This window comes from Pituophis catenifer, unplaced genomic scaffold (assembly GCF_029215685.1).
Source record: "Pituophis catenifer annectens isolate HBS135680 unplaced genomic scaffold, rPitCat1.0.hap2 SCAF_2, whole genome shotgun sequence".
In the NCBI taxonomy this organism is placed as follows: Eukaryota; Metazoa; Chordata; class Lepidosauria; order Squamata; family Colubridae; genus Pituophis; species Pituophis catenifer.
In genome coordinates, this window is record NW_027256882.1 from 66,300,213 (window position 1) to 66,323,370 (window position 23,158).

Consider the following 23,158-nt stretch of genomic DNA (forward strand, 5'->3'; position numbering starts at 1 on the left):
TTTTGCTTGGGATCACAGCCATGTTAGCTAAAACAGAATGTTAGTAGAATCAAAGCCAACTATATCCTGGGCAGTATAGTATTTGCAAGGATTGCAAAAAAAAAGGACCTAAGTGCTACCAAATGACATTCTGTCATAGACAGGACTCAGGACAGTCTCCTTCTGTTGGATAGGTAGAGACTAGCAGTGAAAGATGACTCCACAAATAGCTTAGATGTGTGATACAAAGGGCTTTATAGGTGCCTATATACTAACTAACGGGACACGGTGGCTCAGTGGTTAAAACACTGAGCTTGTCAATCGAAAGGCCGGCAGTTCGGCAGTTCGAATCCCTAGTGCCGCGTAATAGGGTGAGCTCCCATTACTTGTCCCAGCTTCTGCCAACCTAGCATTTCGAAAGCACGTACAAAATGCAAGAAGAGAAATAGGAACCATCTTCGTGGGAAGGTAACAGCGTTCCATGCGCCTTTGGCATTTAGTCATGCCGACCACATGACCACGGAGATGTCTTTGGACAGCGCTGGCTCTTTGGCTTTGAAACGGAGATGAGCACTGCCCCCTAGAGTCAGGAACAAATAGCACATATGTGCAAGGGGAACCATTATCTTTACCTTATATACTAACTAGTGCCTTGAATTGTTCCTGAAAACATACTAGAAGTCAGTGTGGCACATGGAAGAGAAGTATATCATGGATCAGCTTCAGGGTGCTCTTCAAGGGCAGCTCCATGTAAACTGTGCTGTAGTATTCCATTTGAGAAGAGACCAAGGCAGAGTGATTATGAGCAGAGCCTCCCAATCCAGAAAGGATTGCAATTGGTGTACCGGATGTAAATGTACAAAAGATCTGCCATTTGTTTCTTGAACAGGAGCCACAAGTTCAGAACTTCCAAATTATTCTTATTGTTCTGTCTGGGGCAGTGCTACCCCATGCAGGCTACATTATATTGGCTTGTGAGATTGGGGATATTATGGTTGTGGCTAACAAAATGAAAGTATTTTTCCTGACCTTATAAATGAGACCAGGTTCAGTTTCCCACTTCCCATAATCATGTCAAACCCAAAGGAACCATTCCTGCCTTTAAAACAACCCACCTAATGCTTTTGAGCTGAAAAGCCAACCCAAGAAGGATGAAATTGGTAAAGGGCTGTAGGGATTTGGCCCATGTAGTTGCCTGACATAATCATCAGTGGGAAAGACAATAATGTCACTCCACAAAAGTGCAGACTTTCCATAGTCAGTTAAAGGCAGATGCTTCAATCCCATCAATGTTCCACCTTTCATTAATAGGAGACAATGGTTGTTTCCAGCATTGCTGCCCCCTCAAAAAATCTCTCCAACAATAAAATGTTTGCCTAGACTAAAAACTATCCAGTTTCCTTCTTATGGTCCCAAGATGCTAACAGCAAACCGAAGCCTAGAATTTCCCACTGTGCAGTCCAAAACTCCTAATAAAGATCTTACCTTTCTGTGTTGTCTCGTTCTTCATTTTTGTAAATAATTGTTGCTTCAATAAATGTGTTATTTATTCAGACTTACACTTCATTTTTTGCATTTCACATTTGTTTTAAACCTGGACTTTGCTTCTACTTGTGACATATCGGTTAAAAGAGCTCCCAATTGATGGAGAATGCTGCCTGTGGTGGGCTGATAATCTAGGTTAAATTTATGCTGTGTTACAAATCAGCATTATGTGAAAGTTTTGAGTGAGTAAAATTATGATGAGAGAAAAAGATAAATCTACAAGTCCGTCTGGTGATGGCCATGGAAGCTGCAATGTGGCATGTAAAAGAAGCAAATGGAACATACTATAACATGGGTTAATAACCAAAATGAAATGAAGAAAAACAGATGTGTGATATGACTATAAAATTAGGAGAAGGAAGAATATAGGCAATTTCTGAGATCCCAAACATCACAACAATGTTTTCTGCATAGCCACAGTAATTACTGATAATTTTGGGCCAGACCTCTCAAATTCAGATCACATAGAGAGCTATAGTCAGTGGTGGGTTCCCCCCGGTTCAGACTGGTTCACAAGAACCGGTAGTAAAACTGGCAGGAGGCTCCGCCCACTGACCTGGACATCATCAGGAAGCTTCTGCACATGTGTAGAAGCATGCGGTCCCGTTGCAAGCTGGTAGTAAAGGTAAGTAGAACCCACCCATGGCTATAGTATGTCTGTAGGTTGAGTGCGGAAGAAAAAGGTTAAAAGTGGTGTGCAAGTTGTCATTTATAAAAGTTTCTCCATCACTGCTAACCTTGTCAGTGAAAACTTCAGCTAAATTTTCTAAATAATTCTATACAGCCATCTCCAGATCCGGTATAGCATGTTATTTATACAGTAGCTTCTTTCCCAGCCCTATTTGATTATAGTTTTTTATTTTTGAAAAAAAGATTTGCTCAATAGAAAGTACAGATTTCACAACATGAATTCACTGAACATGGGACAGTGAATACCAGTGAATACCATGGAAAGCCAATACCAGTTTGGCAGCTTTAGGAGCAATCTATATTGTTCATGTTAACTGGTTTCAAGCCCTAGGAAGTTATTGGGGAGTCTATTTGAAGTCTTCTTTCTTTTAACGTAAACATATACATTGAGATCATTGGTCTTATGGAAAAGTAAGGTGTATTTCTCACAGTCTGACATATAAGTATGGACCTCTCAGACACTGTTCTGGGAAACTCTGTTCAATTGTCAAATATCTGATAATGTGAAATGTACGGCTTGAAGAAAAGGCAAAGTACAGTATAACTGATTTTTTTTCTTGCCCTTATCATAAAAAGAAATCTAGAACTAAAGCCTCCACACAATGGGTCTCCTTGGCCTTTTCTGATTGCTTCTAATAAAGTATCCCTGTTCACAGTTGTGCAAATATTATAACCAAGACTTGCATCTCATGCACTTCTTTTTATGGATTCAATTAAAGAAGTCATCACTCCCATAAGTATAGCAACAGGGCTGGTGTTACGACTAATTGCCAATATGCAGTTTAAAGATGTTGTTTCTATGTCTCCTGGGAATTAGCCTTACCTGCAATATCACAGTTCTTGCTAACAACGCAGAACTAATTTTCCATTGTGTGAGATTACACAGAACCAGAAGAGAAGGTATTAGAAACAGCCCAGTCCATTATTCCCAAATTTCTGGTGGGTGTAATAGGCGAGTGTATGTGTGTTTGTGTAAGTACTGTATTTATAATCAGTAGATCTGTCTTCTACTGATACACAATTAAAAATGATCAGAATAAGAACTATCCGTAGATTTCAGCTTTCTGTTGTTAAGATGAGGTGACAACAAAAATAATCATGAACAATAATGAAACACAATGAAGCCAAGAGTGTTCAGGAAACTGAACCTGTTATTGACCATAAACAAAGAACCAAGGTGGTAGAACTAATCCTTGCCTCTCCAATCTTATTCTATATTGATTAGATGGTATCCTCTTATTTCTTCATGAAGTCAATTTCATATAATGAGCTCCACTCTGCAGAAGTGTGGGTCTAAAGTATCTGGATTAATTTCCTCCCATTGATTTTACTGCTTTCAACAAGTTTCCAGAGCTTTCCACAACTGTTCAACATCCTTTCAATTTCAGTTTTTTAGCTGAATACTTCCAATACAAAAGTACGGCATGCCCCTTTTAGCATTTTGAACATGACCTTATCTAATCTCCCTGTTTTGAAACTTCAATTTAGTTGTCATTCAAACATTTCAGTTCGGTGAATTTTGTAAAGTTGTAAAGTTGAGCTAAATGTGGCAGATTTACAGAAATAAGAACCAAATTGAAATGGATAGATTTATCCATCCTGGAGCCAGTGTTCTCTCTTTCTAGTACTGAATTGTTTGAATAGGGATAGATGTGAATTCCTCCAACCATGTTTCAAAAAGAACCAACACACACCTCCCAGTGAAATCAGACAAAGAAGAAAATTATTAATACCAATTGATTATATGCCATTAATTTGGTTTCTTTTACTCCTAGCAATCCCATACAGTAGCTTTTCTCCATGATTATCTATCCCTAATATGGTCCTTCAGATTTTCCAATGGCACACCCATCACTACTGTAATTGAGGCCATCTACCTTGATGCTGGTTGTCCTCTTCTTTTTCCTTCCATCTTTTCCAGCATTAGAACCTTTTCCAGAGAACTAGGTCTTTGCATAATGTGTCTAAAGTAGGAAAATTTGAGCCTGATCATTTGTGCCTCAAATGAGAACTCTAGAATGATTTGTTTGATGATCCATCAGTTTGTTTTCTTAGCTATCCACAGTATTCTCAGGAATCTTCTACAAAACCAAAGTTCAAAGGCATCAATACTCTTTATATCTTGCTTCTTCAAAGTCCAACTTTGAAGGGACTGTCATGGTTTACATGATTCTGATCTTTGTAGGAATACACACATCACAACATTTGAATCTCTTTTCCAAGGCCTTCATGGCTGTTCTAACAAGTGCTAGTCTATTAATAACAAAGAACCGTATTTTCTGTACATAATGGGTATAATGCATGAACTGACATGATATACTGAAGCTCCTGAGATATCTTGGCAGCCAAATTATTATTAAGTGATGCTGCAAATCTATGCAGTAGATCCCATGATTATTTGGGATAACCTAGGCCTGATATGGCTAGATGTGAGGAATATAGAACAATCTCATATGAGAGGCATGTGTTTGCATCCTGTACAAACTTGAATAAAAAGTCTATTACCATTTATGTAGCAGTATATTACCAGGCACATTAATATACTGAATTAGGAATCATGATGTTTGTCATGGTGTTCAAAGAGGACCTTGACATCTAATGGGTTGTGGCAGGAGTGAAATGTAAAATTTGTTACTACCGGTTCTGTGGGTGTGGCTTGGTGGGAGGGAGTGTAATGTGACTGGATGGGCATGGCCAACTTTTTTTTAAAAAAAAACTTTTCAAAGCATTTTTTCTAATGCTTTGAAAAGCCTCTCTGCCAATCAGGCAACTCAGCTGAGATCATCAGAGACTTTTCAAAGCATTTTTTTACCACCTCTTCAGCCAAGTGGTTGCAGAAAAAAATGCTTTGAAAAGCCTCTGATGATCCCAGCTGAGCCGCGCGATCATCAGAGGCTTTTTAAAAAAGCGTTTAAAAGAATTTTTTTGTAGGAAGAGGTTGTAGAAAAAAATGCTTTTAAAAGTTTTTTTTTTAAAAAGCCTCTGACGATCGTGCGGCTCAGCTGGGCAGGCTGGTGGGGGGGAGGGATTTTTGCTACCGGTTCTCCGAACCACCCGCCGCCATCGCTACCAGATCGGGTGATCCGGTCCGAACCGGGAGCATTTCAACCCTGGGTTGTGGGCTGTCCACAGTGTTTCCACAGGTGGCTGGTACGGCCTATACGGGCATGGAATGTTCTGCCACATGTCGGGCAGACATGTGTGGCATAATTGTTGCAGCATTTGCAGCTCTGACTTTGCGGAGAGCTCATTTCTTTTGTGCTACGATTGTTTTTCTGTCTTCAAATGTCTGGCAGCCTTGGTGGTTCAATGTGTGCCATGTCGATCGATCATGTACCAGGGTTTCCCAGGAGGTGGTATCGATATCCAGGGACTTGAAGGAGACTTTCAACATGTCTTTGTATTGCTTCCTTTGTCCCCTGTGCAATCGCTTTCCTTGTGATAACTCACCATAGAGGAGCTGTTTAGAGATGCGATGGTCTGGCATACTTGCAACATGGCCTGCCCAGCATGTCTGGGCTTTCATCAGCAGGGTGTGAACTGATGGCAGGTCTGCTCTGGAGAGGACTTCTGTGTCTGGCACCTTGTCCTGCTACCGGATCCTCAGAATTCTACGGAGGCAGGTCATGTAGAAGTGGTTCAATTGCCTAGCATGCCTCCTGTATACAGTCCAATTTATCCAACCATTAGGTTTAAGTAGATATAAAAATAATTGGGCTTAGCGCTGACGGAAAGTAGTACATTTGCTGAACTATTGATAGCTGATGAAGAACACATTTTGTGAGACTTTCTTATCTTATTTTATAATAGCCTCTGTAAAGGCTTTTAACAATGAGAGGGAATAGAGAGTTATGTCTCAACCCTGTACTTGTTACGCATCTATAAGTACAAAGATTGTCTTAATCAAAGAATTAATATAATTAGGTGAGCCCAATTCTAGAGGTTTAAATTGGTAACCTTAAATTAGTGACCTGACTCTAAAATTTCAGGTTTTACTAGACACTCGTGACCTGTTGAGATTAATGGGTGAAAAACAAAGTAGAAAATAATTAGGCTGACATAGGATACAGCAAAAAGAAAGTGTGATGCAGGGAGTGATTAAACAAACATTTTACTCTACACTACCCAGAGCCTTAAAAAAGGCCCAGCCAAGAAGTCAGATGGTGTTTTCTGATTTGGGTATCTCATAAAATTGAAACATAGTTTAGATGCATACTGAAGTTAACCAATTTCCAAATTACTATGAGTAGTAAGATAGCTATTTGCTTCTGACAATGATCTAACTCTGCTTTGTGTTCTATTTGATCCAGTTTATATTCTTATCTATTACTTGGAATTTTTTATATAATTTTAAGGAACTACATTTTTTAGTCGGTAGATCAACATTTTTTTCTTAACTCTCCTTTCCCGCTCCTTTCCTCCTCATCATAATAATCACGATCTTTTTTGTTAGATATTCAGAGTACTAGCTTACACACTGCAAAGAAGCAACAAATCGTCATTCCTTTTCATTCAGAATAAATCTGGTTTAACCCATATGGAAAAACCTTAAAGATTTTATTTTGTTGTCTGGAATCATTCTGAGAACGTGCAAAACATATCTTAGTGTGAATGCAAACCAGATTTGTGAGTGATGTTTTTATTTTATGCAATTTGATATGCTTCCAGACTGTGTTTATTTTTATTTCCATGATTTCCTCAGTCCAGTTATCAATTGCACTTATGAACAGCAAAAAACTGGGCTTGAGTGGTTTCAAAGCAGGATTAATGCTCATGTAAATGTGATAGTTTATCTCTGCCATATGGTATCTTCCAATGTTAATTTTCTTTACGAGTTCTCACATCTCTACCAGTTTCTTGGTTTTACGGAGCCAGCTTATATTTTTTTCATATAACACAATAATATTATAAGTGAGGCATAAATCAGCCTCACTGAATTTTTCTTTTGCCATTATCACCACAAAGGGCAGCTCAAGATGAAAAATGCAGTGTCTTAAATAAGTCCACTTTATTTGTAGAGTTGAACCATGATGGAGCATAGGAAAGAGTGATTAAAGACATCATCACTTCCTCTTGAAAGCAGTTTGAAGACATCATTTGGCATCCATCTACCTTTCTCTCCCCCTCCCCATAATAAGGAGAACAAGGAACAAAAATCACTGCTGCCATAACATAAGTCCTGCAGAAAAAGCCATGGTCTCATCTCAATGCTGTACAAAAGGAAAAACAAATAAACTGCTAACACCTCCAACCTTCCAGGTGTTTACATCATTTTTCTACTTGCATGCGGAACAATCCAGTGCTTCCAGTGAGTGGAACTGAAGAGGAATAAATGCATTATTGAAAGACCTGAAGAGGGAAGAGGTCTGTAAATCGAGAAACAGAGACCTCAGAAGCTCCTTCCACTGGTGGATTTTATTCTCCTCCTCCTCCTCCTCCTCCTCCTCCTCCTCCTCCTCCTCCTCCTCCTCCTCCTCCTCCTTCTTCTTCTTCCATGATTGCAGTTTTACATTGAGCACAGATAACAGTATGAACATGATCATGATGTAAACATCCCAGTTGGAAGCAAAAAAAATAATAATGAATGTATATTATACATCCCAGCTTGGTATGCATGACCATGCTTTATATTCATTCATTTTCACATACTTTTCCACTATAGCTTCTATAGTATCCCACTGGAATTCAATTCCCAGAATATCTTTTGACGCTCTTTCTTTAGGAGGAGCCTTGGTGGCACAGTGGTTAGAATGCAGTATTGCAAGCTAACTCTACTCACTGCCAGGAGTTCGATCCTGACCGACTCAAGATTGACTCAGCTTTTCATCCTTCCAAGGTCGGTAAAATGAGGACCCAGGGCAATGTGCTGATTCTGTAAACCACTTAGAGAGGCTGTAAATCACTATGAAACAATACATAAGTCTAAGTGCTATTGCTATTTCTTTCGGGAGAACTCAAGAGAATTTCCCCAATACACATTTCTATTTATCTCCACCACCCCCTTAAAAATTGTTATCAGGGATTCCATGTTTGTTAACATGTCCATTGTTATCTAGGAAAACCTGAAAAGCGGTAAATTCATAATTCCTACAAGTTTTTCTATCACTTCCCACAAGTTTTCTCAGTTCAAGGAAAAGTCAACTCAAGGCCTCTGGACAGAACGTGCATTTTCATGCATTCCATTTTGTAACATTTTCTATTGCTACCATTCTGTATTTTGTATTTTCTTGATTGCTTCTTCTTTCTTTCTGGAGACATTTCACATAGATATATTGAGTTAGAACATCTACAGGGCCCACTAAATCTGCCCTCTCTCTCTCTGGGGAATTCAGTGCTTTACTTTCGCAATTAATTTGGCTTTCATACAAGGGACAAGCAGAGAAGGGGCCTCAATTCTTAGTTACTGCTTTCCACTGCTTTCTGCTACTTCTTCCTCTCAGAGTTTTAAATCCACGGTCTTGCCCAAACAATCCCCCTCATACACATTCATGGCTGTATGCTCTGTAATTTGCTGTTTTACAATAGATCCATGCAAGAGAGCGGTGGATAATATCCCAAGGGGGGGCTTGTTTTCAACATTGGGAGCGGAATAATGAATTTTAAACCATGTCTTAAATTTGCAGTCATTGTTATTCACTAGGAAATCAAAAAGGAAGAATTTTTCAGGCTTGGTCTTTGGTTTGCATGATGTGGTTTTGGTTGTTCCCCAAAGAGATTTACCTCTGAATATATTATTTATATAAAATAATGAGGTACAATCAGATTTGTGTGTGTGTGTGTGTGTGCGCGCGCGCACACTTGCATGTGTGTTCATGCACCTTTTGATCAATAAGAATGTGGTATTTGCTTGCTTGGTTTACTTTGTGTTGTATTTTGCATATTTTTAACAATACTAATTTTCTACTTTTAAGATCTAATTGCTGTGTTCTAATTGCTCACATTTATCCTTTATATCCTGTGGGTAATGTCATGATTCTGCAACCATTGGATGTCTTTAAATACTACTTCGAACTATGAAGAGTCTGAGACATTTAAAATGATCTGACCATGTGGATAAGTAAGTACGTAAGCTAAGTACATGATTCCTCTCTAACTGTGCTACTTCTGCGTGACGGAACAAATTGGTTGCTTTTCATGATAAATTGGAAGACAGGTCATTCAAATTCTGTGCTGTTTACAAATAACCAGATTCCATCTAATGGAGCAAAAATTCAAAGAACACAATTGTTCAACAGATATAATTTATTCTTTATACATATTTATGGTCCAGCAAAAACTTTTCTTTTTCTGTTTGAGGTGGGAAACACACAAAACAAGTTTAAACAATTGTTTCCTGTGCTTCCCACTGGAGGGAAAAACAGTTTTTGTTATTGGAACCATAAATTTGGTCACGCTGATGGATGATCTCTGGCAAGCCCGAGATGGGGGTCATTCCTCCATCTTGGTGCTACTTGACCTCTCAGCAGCTTTTGATACCATTGACCATGGTATCCTTCTGGGACGATTGAGGGAGCTGGGAGTGGGAGGCACCGTGTTACGGTGGTTCTCCTCCTATCTCTCTGGTCGGTCATAGTCGGTGTTGGTAGGAGGACAGAGGTCGACCTCTAGGCCCCTCGTTTGCGGGGTGCCTCAGGGCTCGGTCCTCTCTCCCCTCCTATTTAACATCTACATGAAGCCACTGGGTGAGATCATCTGATGACATGGGGTGAGGTATCAGCAATACGCGGATGATACTTAGCTGTATATCTCTACCCCGCATCAATTCAGTGATGCAGTGGATGTGATGTGCCGGTGCCTAGAGGCTGTGAGGGTCTGGATGGGAATCAACAGGCTCACACTTAACCCAGACAAGACCGAGTGGCTGTGGGTATTGCCTCCTAAAGATTTATGTCGATTGTCTATCCTTGGTTCGGGGGGGGGGAGAGAAATTGTCCCCCTCAGAACGGGCTCGCAATTTGGGTGTCCTCCTAGACTCACAGCTAAGATTAGAGCAACATCTGACAGCTGTGGCTAGGGGGACCTTTGCACAGGTTTGCCTGGTGCACCAATTGTGACCCTACTTGGATCGGGAGGCTCTCCTCACAGTCACTCATGCCCTTGTCACCTCACAGTTAGATTATTGCAATGCGCTTAACATGGGGCTACCCTTGAAAAGTGTTCGGAGACTACAGTTGGTCCAGAACACAGCCACACGAGCTGTCGTGGGTGCACCTAGGTACACCCATATTACACCAATTTTCCACGAGCTGCACTGGCTCTCTATTGGTCTCCGGTCACAATTCAAGGTGTTGGTTATTACCTTTAAAGCCCTATATGGCTCAGGGCCAGGTTATCTTTGAGATCGCCTTCTGCCGCATAGCTCCCAGCGACCGGTAAGATCCCACAGAGTTGGTCTCCTCCGGGTCCCGTCACCTAAACAATGCCAGCTGGCGGGCCCGCAGGGGAGGGTGGCCCAGATCTCTGGAACCAGTTACCTCCTGAGGTCCGGACCATCCCCACCCTAGTGGCCTTCCGAAAAGCAATGAAGACCTGGCTTTTCCAGCAGGCCTGGGGCCGTTGATCTCGCTCTTGTGATCTGGCGAGATCCGGCCATGAATGGCGTGAATGAGTTTTTAATGTTTTTAATGTTTTTAATTTTTCAATGTTTTTTTTATAACTATTTTTTTAAATGTATTGTGAGCCGCCCTGAGTTTTCGGAGAGGGGCGGCATATAAATTTAATTAATTAAATTACATTAAATTAAATTAAATGAATATAAAGAATTAAAAATTTAGATTTAAAAACAAGGAAAGGAATCAGGCTTTGCCCATGTGAGTGTAACACAGTACTAATCTCACCCTCCTAAAAAGGTAGAGCATCTATCAACCAAAAAGTTGTCAAACTACCATCTGATTAGATCCTGACATCCCTCTAAAAGTCAGTGATCCTCTCAGCATGAAATGAAAGAGATATATATGTAAACCGAAGAAAGATTTGGATGACTTAATAGAAATGCAGATAATAATAAAGGTAGTTTTATATGTCTCCAACAAAACTGCATCCATCTCTTTTTTCACAAATATTTCTTTCCCTTTTGACAGAACCAGGAAACATAATTTCCTCAGACAATCCCCTCTCAATTTCTACCTTATTTTTTTTCATTAGGGATTTCATAAATAATGGCTGTCCATATTCTAATATTTCATTCCCATAGCAAATTGTCCTCCTAGCTCTCAATACAAGAAGCACAACTAAATCTTGTACAAAGAACCGAACTTTCCCTAGAAATAGACTGAAGTTCATTTGGAATTTCAATATTAAAAATAAACAAACAGAATATACATTAAATAATGTTAGAAATCACACCCAATGCTTATGTTCTGCCCAGCTACGGACCCCAAAGAACGCAGCACGCACAAAGTCTGTACAAACCTTAGTTTACTAAATTAAATCAGTCTTTTTCAAACAAAGGCTGTTAATTAACTTTCTTAACAGCCAACAAGAATCCAAAGAATAAATAATCGTAATCTTACTGTGGTTGGTAGAAAGCCCAGAAGCAATTTGCAGGAAACTGATAAGAGAACTAAGATAAAGGCGCAAAGGAGAGTGAACGAAGTTGTTCCCTGCAAATTGCCTCAGTCGTCGTCCTTCCTTAAATAGGCTAAGGGAGTGGCCAATTAGCCCCAAGCCTTACTCTCGAGGAGACCTCCTCCTGAGGAGCCACTCCTGCCTTTTGGCAGCTCTACGTGCCCGTGCATCGAGAAGAGGCTCCTCCTCTTCTTCCTCTTCACTTATGGGAGCTTCTGGAGGTTCTGAAGGCCCTGGCTGAATCCCCACCTCTGGCACCACATCTTCTCCAGCCTCCTCATTGTCCAACTCGAGTGCCAGCTGCATAGGCTGCTGGCGCAGCACCACACCAGCCTCCTCGCTGTCGGAATCAGCTACTAGCTGAACAGGCCGCTGATGGACCACAACAGCTTGCGAGCCGTTTCTATAACTTTTTCATAAAAAAAAAAAATTGCATTCACACATTTTAACTCAAAGAAAGTCCTGCAAAATATCAAATGTTATGGATGAAATTCCCAGCAGCTTTTTAAAAACAGACTGTGACAACCCACATTTGAGGTTAAGATTTATTGAGCAATTGAAAAATATTTTGATATATTTGTTCATCTTTGCAACTACAGCTCTGACAAGAAAGAAAGATTTAGCACTTTTGCTTCTGTAAATACATTTTCAGCACTTCCAGAAAGTCAGTAATATTAGCTCATTTTGGCAGTGGAAATTCAGGTCCCAAATCTAAATACTGAAATATCTAAACAGTGGCATCAGGCTCTTAAACAAGCAGATTAGAGAAGAGTTTACAAAAAATCTATTGAATTTTGCTTCCTGGATTCACATTACATACAGATGTGATGGCTCAGTGGCTAAAACACTGAGCTTGTCGATCGAAAGGTCGGCAGTTCAGCGGTTCAAATCCGTAGTGCTGCGTAACGGGGTGAGCTCCTGTTACTTGTCACCACTTCTGCCAACCTAGCAGTTCGAAAGCACGTAAAAAATGCAAGTAGAAAAATAGGGACCACCTTTGGTGGGAAAGTAACAGCGTTCCATGCACCTTTGATATTTAGTCATGCCGGCCACATGACCACGAAGACGTTTTCAAACAGCGCTGGCTCTTTGGCTTTGAAATGGAGATGAGCACTGCCCCCTAGAGTCGGGAATGATTAGCACATATGTGCAAGGGGAACCTTTACCTTTACCTTTTACAGATATGGTGATTTCCTTAAGTTATTTATAGGATTTTTTTGAAGTTTCTTGGTAGAGTTTTTGTCCAAATGTACAGTAGGTCTATTTTTGTTTGAACCATGATTAAGGGGAAGAATATACAGGGTCTGCCTTTCTTTCTGGATTTTTGAATTTATTTCCACCTGCCCACTTTGTTAAGATGTTAGCATTCTTATAGACTCATTGAGTATATTCATTTAATAATGAAGTCATTAATTGTAAACAAAGCCTCGCAGTTCAAGACGCTTGGGGGCATTTGGAATGTTCTAGAAATAAAATTATTATTATAATTTCAGCTAATAAAAAAAGACCACATGGGAAGTCTGAGTAGTGCAATGGCTGTGTCTCTTCCTCCCACCATTCATGAGTGAGCAGCTTTTCCTCCTGGGGATGCTGGCATGTGCTACTTGAAAGGAAGAATTGAAACATTAAGCATTCAACAAAAGATTCCTTAAAACATCTTTATCTCTTGTGAACTAGTGTGCATTATACAGTACTGTATGTCCCATGGAAACTGATGTGCCTTTCTGTTGAGTGAGTGAGAAGACCAAAGATGCTTGTCTGCAAATGGAGACTAAAGACTATTTCAGATATGAGATCAGTTGAAAAAGTAAGCCTACCATAAATGATGCTGACAGGGAAGTTAATGGTTATTGGAATTAATTTTATGCAAAGTGGTGATTCAGTTTTGAGCTGGAGCGTTGCTCATTAAGGGATGTTTCAGATTTCATTTCGAAGTGAGGTCTACACCCTCTAAGAGAGATGTCTTAGCCCAATTGCTGGAGATTCTGTGTAGTCCAGTAACCAATAATAACAACCAAATGGATATGGGAATACTACAGACACCGTGCCATCATGAAAATTATTAATGTGTTGCATACTACTCTACTAAACTCAGCTGTGCCTTTTTGTTGGATTGATCCTTAAGCTAACAATCATAACAAAACAATTTAAAAGTACAGTATGTCAGTTGGGACACCATAATCTAGTTTCCAAAAACCAAATCACAAAGAGCCAATAAAACACTTATGTGAAGCTTCAGAGTAATGCCAAAGCCACAGCTGTGAGGCAAATACTTATCCCTACATTCTTCCTAAATTTCTGTCTGGCTGCCCCAAAATAACTTTCTTTTGGAAAGCATGTTCCAACCATCACCTGATGACCAGGAAGACCTTATCCTTGGGTGTTCGTCCACTATATGTGAGACAGTTGAAGACATGGAAGAGAATCCACATGATGCTCATAGGCAGAGTACACGTGAGGAGGCAATACATTGCCTAGAGCAGGGGTGTCAAACTCATGTCGTTACGTGACACATCGGGACATTTTTTCCCCTTCGCTAAACTGGGCACGGCTGTGGCCAGAGTGTGATGCATCCAGCCCGTAGGCCAGGAGTTTGACAGCCCTGGCCTAAAGTCCCTCCATGAGGGGGATGGGCAGTTCTTAAATAGGACAAACAAAGAAAGAAACAAATACTTATGATAACTTGTCTCTCAACATCACTTAGCCCCTTAAAATCAAAAACATTTCCTTGTAATGGGCACTGAAATAAGTGGGAAGAATAGAGATACTTGCTTTGTCTGACAAGCTGACTAATATTCTGGCAACCAGTTTCTGAACTGTCTGAAATTCTAAGCACTCTTTAAAGGAGACACTTGGTAAGAAGGTATTCCTTTACATTTCCATAACTTTTTGCATTCAGATCTTCTGACCAAAGAAAGTCTTGTAAAACATCAAGTATTATGGATAAACTCTCCAGTAGTTATTTTAAAAAACGGGACCATGACAACCACTTTAGATGTTAAGATTGATTGAACAATAGAAAAAGAAAGCATTTTGGTGCAATTTTTCTCCTATTCAACTAACTGTTCTGGCAGGAAAGAAAGATTTAGCACTTTTGTTTCTGTAAATATATTTTCAGCCCTTGCAAACAATCAGAAATATTAGCTTGCTTGGAAGTGGGAGTTCAAGTTCCAAATCAAATTTTTGAAAGAACTATGGTTGTGATAACATCTTGCTCAAGGTGAGTCAACTCCTTGTGACTTTGTGTTGTTGGCAATAATACAAAACTGGTGTGATATTGCTTTCTTCAGGAATCTCTCCTACCCAAGTCTATAGCCTTGCTATTCCCTGGAGAATCTCCTAATTAGCCACTAATCAAGCCTAACGCTGAGAAGTAGCTACTGGATGTTGCTACTTATTGAAGTCAAAATATGCATAGTACTGAATCATGCATAACCATGATTAGCTCTGTTTTTAAGAATGGGTCACAATTGGTGAAATGGGCATTCCTGGCCAGTAAATAATCTAGAAACTCAGAATAGTCCCCTGCTTGCGAAACTGATTCTTTAAATGGAGTATAGTATCTCAAAGAATCAGGTTTTAACTTAGAATAGACCGGTCAAGAGAACCAGTTTGATGTAGTAATGAAAGCATCAGGCTAGAAACCAGGAGACTGTAAGTTCTAGTTCTGTCTTAGACACAAAGCCAACTGGATAACCTTGGGCCAGTCACTCTCTCTCAGCCCTAAGGAAGGAGCCAATAGCAAGCCATTTCTGAAAATCTTGCCAAGAAAATTCCAGGGAATGATCCAGACAATTGCCAGGAGTCAAGATTGACTTGAAGGTATCTCCTCACCAGGGAGATCCAAAAAAGATGAATCAAATTTATAACTATAGTACTAATTTAGCTAAATTAAATCTCAGATTGGTCTTATATATTCACTGCTTTACCTTTTCTATTCCTTCTCAAACGTTGACAGAAAAGATCTAAGTCTTATCAACATATTGATGAGATTAAACACAAATCCCTTGATAATCACATCCAGATGCCTCATGGAAAAGACTGCATGTAGTGTTCCTGAAGATTCTCAGTTTCCTTGGTGTGTTTCTTTAGCACATGGACATAACATAAATACAAAGGACATGTACATAAATACAAAATGTATATAAACAATACTAAGCAGTTAATAATTCAATATAGAAATATGTTGCAATATTTTCAGAATCAGACTCAATAAATCTAGTAAGAGTTAAAGGTTTAAATATTTCTCCTTTTATTTACATTAGGCATTCTATATTCACTGAATATTCACAGATAGAAGCAGGGAAATGGGTGCATACAGCTCCTTATATATACAATGGGTGGAGCTAGGTGTGGGAGTGGTGAATTATGAATACATTAAGAAGTGAAGAATAAATTAACCCTTGATACCCCGTTCATATACTATTTACACATTAGAGAATAAGGCATTTACATGTGACAAATCCCCCTCTAAATGCCGATTCGTTATGTTACACCAATTACATTCAGATTCAGGACAATACAAAACATATAACTTGGAAGTCAAGTATTTATGCTGCTTAGAAGGTAAAGGCTTTGTCAGTATGTCAGCTAATTGTTCTGATGTTTCACAATGCACTGCTTTAATAAATCCATCCTGAGATAATTGTCTCACATGTTTAAATTTTATATCTATATGTCTGGACCTTTGTCCAATGGCGTCAGATCTAGATATTTCAATAGCTGCTTTATTGTCTTCATGCATAACAAAAGGTAAAGCAGGTTTTTTCCAAACATCTGAAATTAAATCATTAAACCATACAAGGTTATTTGCAGCCTTGGATAAACAAACATATTCTGCTTCTGTCGTTGAAGTGGCTACTAATTCTTGTTTGCCAGTGTACCAGTAAATTGGACAGTCATTTAAGAGGAATATATAACCGGATGTACTTTTTCTACATGATGTGTCTCCAGCCCAATCTGCATCTGCGTAACATGTGAGGTTTGGTTCTTTATTATTATTAGGTTCTAACATCAAACAAAAGTCTAATGTATTTTTCAAATATCTTAATATCCTTTTAACAGCTTCCCAATGGTACATTGTTGGTTTGCTGACATGTTTGGACAATAAATTGAGGGGTAAAGCGATATCAGGTCTTGTCCAATTAGAGATATAAAGAAGTGAACCTATGACTGATCTATAAAACGTGTTATCTTTGAATTCAGGAGATGATTCATCAGCATTTCTTAGGAAGTCAGTCTGCATAGGAGTATCACAAGGTTTGGCATCACTTAGATTGCATTTGTTTAAGAGCTCTATGATCTTATCTCTCTGAGTAAGTTTGAATCCTCTTTTAGTCTTATTAATTTGAACACCAAGATACTTATTTACTTTGCCTAAAGATTTCAATGAGAAATGTTCATTTAGTTTAGTTACAAATGTTTCTCTTCTCTCTTTATGTTTACCTATGTATAAAATGTCATCCACATAGATCAATACAAATTCTATGTAATCATCACCTTTTTTAACAAAGAAACAGTTATCAGCAGTAGTAGCATTGAAATCCATAGTTTTAAGTACTTTTACTAAACAATCATACCATCGTTTACCAGATTGTTTTAACCCGTATAAACTCTTGTTTAACAACCAAGTCTCATTCTTGTTTGTGTATTGACTGTGAGGTGCTCTTACATATATTTCCTTATCTAGTTTTGCGTGTAGATACGCAGTCTGTATGTCATATTGAAATACATCGAGATTGAGTGCTGATGCTACTACTAGAGCTGTTTTGACACTCTCAGTTCTTACTGTGGGGGAATATGTGTCAGTATAGTCCTCCGGATATTTCTGTGCATAACCTTGTGCAACTAGTCTAGCTTTGTATAGAGTATTGCCTCCCTCTAAGTTTTTAATTTTATATATCCACCTAGTACCAATAATTGTTTTGTCTTTTGGTGCAATTGCAGGAGTAAATACGTTTAATCCTTGTAAACTTTCCATCTCTTTTTTCATTGCCAATTCCCATTTTTCTTTTTCTTTACGAGGAAGTTTTAACACTTCCTCATATGTATTAGGTGTTGTTGATTCACCATCCATATGCATTATGTAATCCTTGTATTTATTTGGCATTTGATTTCTGGTGTTTCTAATTGTTTTTTCAGGCTTACTATTATTATCATGCAAATATCTTGCTTCCTTTTTTGTTAGTGTGTCTGTCTTTATTTTGTGTTGGCTATTTGTCCATGTTTTGGTTTTGTTTCTATGTTTGTTGTCATTTTGTTTTTCTATAGTCCCTTTCTCTTGAGATTTTGTATCTTTGTTGTTACTTGGAAATATTTCATTAAGATGTATTTTAGACCAGTTGGCCTGCTCATGGAACACAGCTGTTCTGGAAACTATAAATTTGTTATTATTATCAATGAATCTGTATCCTTTAGTGCCTGTCTCATATCCCATAAATCTGAGTCTTCTGGACACATTTTCTCCCTTTCTTCTTAATTGCTTAGGTATGTGTACATCTGCAGTGACTCCAAATATGTGCATGTGTGTCAATTTTGGTTTCCTATTATACATCACCTCATATGGTGTCTTATTTACAATGCTGGACCAGGTTCTATTCTGAGTGTAATTGGAATAATGTAGGGCTTCTGACCAGAATTGTTTGCTTAAGCCAGCATCTTCCAATGTGCATCTAATCATGGTTTGTAACGTTGAGTTCTTCCTTTCTACAATCCCATTCTGAAACGCAGAAAATGGGCTAGATGTGTAATGTAACATTCCTTTGTCCTTCAGCCATTGGGAGAATTCTTTAGACATGAATTCACATCCCCTATCTGTCATGATTTGTTTTATTTTGATATTGTGTTGTGTTTCTACGCGCTTATAAAATTCTTTAAATTTCTGAAAAGTTTCATCTTTGTGTTTTAATGTATAAACAAATCCATAGCGACTATAATCGTCCACTATGGTTAAGAAGTAACGTTTTCTATAAGTGATTGATGGAGTTAGTGGACCAACTAAGTCCATGTGTACTAAATCAAAAATTTTGTTGGTTGACCTAGTTGATTTCCTTGGCCTGGGGCTAGTTTTTAGTTTTGTAGATTTACATACTGAGCATTCCAAATAGTTTTCACAATTTTTTATTTTAACACCTTCTGCGTGTTCAGTCATTTTTTGTACTACAGGAAAACTGGCATGTTCTAACTTCCTATGTAAAATATGAGCACACTCATCATGAATTGGCTTACCTATTTTTGGTTTTTTTTCATTATGTGCATCTTTGTGATCATGAGATATTTTACATTCATCATTGTCACTGTTGCTAATGTTTTCATCATCTACTTCAATACAATCTTCCATATTTGAATCAATGTTGTGCAACCATTTTTCCTTTGTTATTAAATAAGGTAGGCCTCCTTTAATCATCACAGGGCCTATATCTATTTTATTTCTCTCCAAAGTCGCTTTTCCTTTAGAAAAAACAATGTTAATATCAGAATCTCTGCTTAGTTTTATGGCACTTAGTATGTTATGAGGTATTTCGGGTATTAGTAATACTCCCTCTATTTTTCCTAGGCCAGGTAAGGTTACATTCCCTCTACCTAATACTTGAACCTTTTCTTGGTTAGCTACCTTTATTACAAATTTATCCTCTACAAATGAAAATAATATATTTTTGTTATTAGTGGTGTGATTAGTTGCTCCAGAATCAATAAGCCAATTATTGTTCTCAGTCTGCTGTATGTTAATGTTGTCTTGTTTATTTAACCCATTCAGTGAACCAGATTTTCTATCCTTTGAATTATCTCTGCCCCCTCTATTCTCTTTGTAATTTGGTGGGCTTCTATATCTATGTCTATCAATGGAAGACTGTCTATAATTGTATTTGTTTCGGTATTCTGACCTATGTCTTTCTTTTGAAATTTTGGGGCAATCTCTTCTATTGTGTTCCCTGGATCCACAGTTGTGACATCTAAAAGTTTCATTATATTTTTCTTGAAAAGCTACTTTTCTATATGGTTTGTGCTCAATGTGATTGTTAGAGCGATTCCTCCTTGAATTGTCTTCTGCTATTAACTTATTGGACAGACTTTCTATGGATAAGTATCCTAGATTGATTGTGTCTAAATGTGACATATAATTATCCCATGATGGGTCAAGTGAGTTGATGATAACACTTTTCATTGTTTGGTCTGAAATCACCTCCCCCCTTAAATGCAGTTCAGCTCTTATTTTGTTTAAAGATATTAAGTGCTCACTTATGGAAACCCCTGGTTTTATCCTAGATGAAAAGAAATCTTTAGACATTCTTGTGGTAGTAGCTACACTGTCACTGTGAAATAAATTGAACATGCATTGAATAATTTCTGCAACAGTCAGATTTTGCTTAATGCTGTGATACATAGTAGGAGATACACTAGAAATTAATAAGAAAAATGCTCTATGGTGTAAACAGTCTAATTTTAGAGTCCAAGGTCTTTTTGGGGGACTAGTGATAAAGAACAGTAAGTTTTCTTTCATAAAGACAACCTGGAGCTGCTGATACCATTCTTGTAAATTAATGCCATCTATCCTCAGCTTTGGGAAGTCATTGGGTAAATTTCCGACATTATTAGGTCCATTACTTACAACCTGAGGTAGTCCGTGGTCTCGTAAATGCTGAAAGTTACAAAACGGCATGGGGATGCTCGCAACGAGCCTGCACGGTCTTCTCGTCAATTCATGTCTTCCTGGACGGTCTGCGTAGTCTTGCGCATGCGCGTTGTCCATTTCGTCCCTGGAGTCGTCGTGAGAGGTTCTCGTCGCTGCGGCTCGCTCGTTCTGCTCCTCCTCAGATGAATCGGTCTCTGGCTCGATTTTGGGAGTCCTGACGATGGCGGCAGCTCTTCCTCTCCTTTTGAGGGCGTTGGTGCTTGTTTCGGTCTGTGGCGTGGGGCGGTATCGGCAGGGCTCTCTGGGTTCGGATGTCGGCGCTCTCGTAGTCAGGATGGGAGCGGATAGGTTTTGAAGCATTGGTTTGCTCGCTTGCTTCTTAGTTAGCTTTTTGGTAATTTTTAGTTTTGGCCCAAATGCAGCAAAAAGCATTTTCATTGCTGATCTTATCTGATTGTCTGTTGAATCGCCTTCACTTTCCGATTCTGATTCTTCTGAGGTGTTTGAATTTTCTTTTTCGTTTTCGTTGTCTTGTAATGCTTTTCGCGCCAGAAATTTTGAATCGGGTTTTCTGATTGGCTCTGCTTCGCTCACCCTGGAGGTCTGTTGAAACCAAGATGGCTGCCATTCAAAATTTCGCGCGGGATCGCCGTTTTTCTTCTTCATGGTATTTTTTTCTGCAGTCATATCACTCACTATTTTCAGGTCTTTTGGTTTTTCGTTAGTGATGTGCTTCTCTCTCGCTGCTCCGCTGTTCTTCAGCATATCTTGGAGGTTCGCGATGAGGCTTTCATCATTCTTCTGGCTCTTTAATAGTTTTAATATCTCTGACCTGAGTTCGTTGTTTTCTATTTCGATTTCCTCCCGATCATCATTTTCATCTATTATTTCTTCGTCTTCAGTGGTGTATTCTTCGGATTCTCTCGAAATCGCGTTTGTGGATTCGTCGATTATTTCTTGGTCCGTTTCCATTTCTTTGCTGTATGCCCTGGTGTTGGGCCTATCTCTCTTAGACATTTTTAAATTTTTTTATTGAGTCAATTAACCATCCTCTGCTACCAGCTTGTTGCAATATTTTCAGGATCAGACTCAATAAATCTAGTAAGAGTTAAAGGTTTAAATATTTCTCCTTTTATTTACATTAGGCATTCTATATTCACTGAATATTCACAGATAGAAGCAGGGAAATGGGTGCATACAGCTCCTTATATATACAATGGGTGGAGCTAGGTGTGGGAGTGGTGAATTATGAATACATTAAGAAGTGAAGAATAAATTAACCCTTGATACCCCGTTCATATACTATTTACACATTAGAGAATAAGGCATTTACATGTGACAAAATATATCATGAGATCTGTGTTTAACTGTCTTTTAAGGGTATAGTTAAGCATTTCAAATGCCAACTCTGTAACAGGTTGTTTATTACCAAGAAATGTCTCAAGGAAGTGATGTGGAGGTTTAATGCCGTAGCATTGCAGTTATTCTTCCTCATTAAATTGTAAATCAGCTTGACTTTCTTAAGTGACATGTACCATTGACAGATTCTGCAGATGTTCTTCATCCCTTTCCTCAGACCATAAACATTTTGAATATAACAGCCTGAACCACACTTCAGATGGATGTAAACAGTTGATTTATTTGTGTGCTGTGAAGAATTTGCTCCTTAATTCTATTAAGAGTTCCTTTGCTTATACATTAATCTCCTCATCTCATTCAGTGCCAGTCTTCCTCTTCATTATCAGAGATTCAGTATCTACTGTCTTCCCAGATTATGTTTTCTCAAGGGGCTTGCTATTAGTTTCAAGCAAGTCAGGATATTAAGGGATTTACACTTTTGTACTGGCAAAGCTACTGAATGGATTGGTATGTTGAATAAGGCTGTCTTGTGATCTGTAATTAAAGCAGAGATTTGAGAGAGAATTGGGACAGAAAGATGCAAGTTTGCTGCTAAGTTCATTGTACCTAACTCCCTGTGGAACATCATCCCTGAGGAAATAAAGTTGGCTTCCACCTTGACTCTCTTTTGAAAGACCCTGAAAACATGGTTCTGCCACTGGGCCTGGCTGATACAGAGCCCGTCATGTGCTTAGTTTGATTGTTGTTGCCAGGAAGCCAGGAGTTTATTGGGTTTTATATTGGCATTTTATTTCTGCAAGCTGCTTAGAGTCACCACGAGTGAGTTGGGCGGCCATATAAATTTTCTTAATAAATAAATAAATATATTTGATTTTTGTTCCTTAAATATATTTATACTAAAAGAAAATTCAGGGTCTTTTTTTTTTTATTGAAAAAGTTTTATTAGTGAAAAAAAACAACACAGTTTTCCCACAACCCTCCCACCCAACCCCCACTCCCCCTCCCCGACTTCCCAGAGCAGAACACAAGGTATTTCTATTAACTTTTAACAATAAACTAAATTGCTTAACCAACCATTAAACTAACACCCTCTAAAAAAATAATTCTTAACCCCCCATAGATAAAATCCTACTTCTTAGACATAATACTTCTAATATCACTCATGTAGTGCTTATACAATTAAAGAATCATTCATAAGCTATTTGATATTTTTTAGTCTGATACTTATTTTGAATATAATCAATCCATCTTCTCCAGTCCTGTATGTACCTTTCTTGTGTATGATCCTTCAAATATGCTGAAATTTTAGCCATTTCAGCTAAATTAGTTACTTTCAATATCCAGGCATCAATAGTAGGCAAAAAGTCCTTCTTCCAATGTTGTGCT